The sequence below is a fragment of the Aplysia californica genome, unplaced genomic scaffold (assembly GCF_000002075.1).
Source record: "Aplysia californica isolate F4 #8 unplaced genomic scaffold, AplCal3.0 scaffold00133, whole genome shotgun sequence".
Taxonomy (NCBI): domain Eukaryota; kingdom Metazoa; phylum Mollusca; class Gastropoda; order Aplysiida; family Aplysiidae; genus Aplysia; species Aplysia californica.
In genome coordinates, this window is record NW_004797403.1 from 594,062 (window position 1) to 595,959 (window position 1,898).

The window sequence follows — 1,898 nt, forward strand, 5'->3', positions numbered from 1 at the left end:
ACACACACACACACACACACACACACACACACACACACACACACACACACAATTACACCTGCAGCGCCTATTTCCCTCGTTCATTACCTAATAAAGTTCGTTATAAAAGTCCGAGAAGACACAGCAGTAGTGCCCTTTAAGCTATAGACTATTGAGGTCACTCCGCAGTGCGGCGACAAAGCATCATGTCAAGAACCACAGCCACATCACAGTGCTATGACAAAAGAAGACATGGCTGACTAAAAAACAACAACAAACAAACACGGACGACATTGTCATAAAACTCGAAAAAAAAATGTGGACATGAATTACCGAAGTCTGTAGTAACAGAAAACAGCATTGTAATACATTTCTCTCCCTCTCTCCACCTTCCTCTCCATCCCCCAACTTCTCTATACATAGCTCCCCTCTCTCTTTTCTCCCTCCTTCCATCCTATCAAGGCATCTGATAGCGGCAAGCTCGTTTACAAACTCATAAAGGCTGCTCAAACATCATCCCCCCCCCCCCGCAGGGCAGTGCTACTGACTGAAGTTGTCTTTAGGCCGTTCCCAAAAGGAGGGGTATTATCATGTTCTCATTCGCAGTTGAATTGTAAATGGGCTGATTTATCAATGTCATGCTCATACTGTGCCGGAACAACAGGGGGAACTGCTGCTTTTTCTTTCTTCATCCTTACTATCGTCATTTTTTCCTCTACTTCTTTTGTATGTTTGTCACACTCTTATGAACTGCTATTTCCGGGGTGCCTTGGTAGTCGAAGCAGACTTTGTGCTGTTGAGGCTAAAAAGGTGAGCAGAGTAAGTCGGATTCCCTGTTTGGACTTCAGTGGCACTCGCCTTATATGCAGTTGCGAGCGCCGTAAAACCTTACTAAAACAAACACCATCTTGACTGTCAAGTATCAGAGTCTATCAATAAATCCGTGCCTTTGGGCATGGTAGAGTGAGTGAGAGAAGGGGGTTGGGGGGAGAAAAGGAGATACAGAGAGACGAGATGGAGGGAGGGAGGGAGAGAGGGGAAAGGGAGGGGGAGAAAGAGAGCGCCAGAGAGAGAGAGAGAGAGAGAGAGAGAGAGAGAGAGAGAGAGAGAGAGAGAGAGAGAGAGAGAGATGCCTGGTTAGCTCAGGCGACAATGTTGGACTGCGGTGGCGAGACCCCAGGTTCGAGACCTTAGCAAGAATTTTTTTTAAAATTTGAGCTTAACTGTCGACTCCCCTTACACTTCCCCCGGCACTATAGAAGCTCTTGCGTCCTAACAGAGCCAGCTCGTGTTAAATAATACTAATTGAAATAATAAATGGCATTTATATAGCATGTATCCCGGCGCAACAACAAGCTATATACGCTCTGCAATCTATATGATAACCCCAGCAGATCTTAGAACACTCGGAAACATTCTCGGCTTCACGGGAAGCATACAGTGCGAGCAGCTGATTAAGCACTCAGATATGAACAAACTGACAAGATTTTTCGCTGACTATAGCCAGGTACCCATTCCCACCTGGGTGAAGCAAGGAAAATCCCCGCAAAATGCATTTCCCAGGGACACGAAGTCGACCCCTAACGGGATTTCAAACCCACGACCTTTCGGTTACGGGCCGACAGCCTAACCACTAGACCAAAAACGCCACAAATCGGGGGTCCGACCTCTTTGACAAACCTACCTTCTGCCCTCACAGCAGCGTTCAACACTTTCAAAATAACACACCCACATTTCTCTTCTTGCTTCTTTTAACAACAACCTTAAAAATACTAAATACTATTAAAGTAATTTTGGAGGCAGGTTGCTTCGGCTCTTCCTGTGTGGGGAAACTCGTACTAAGAGGCATACCGTGTTCCAGTAGACACAGCCACACCCCCCCTCTCTCTCTCTCTCTCTCTCTCTCTCTCTCTCTCTCT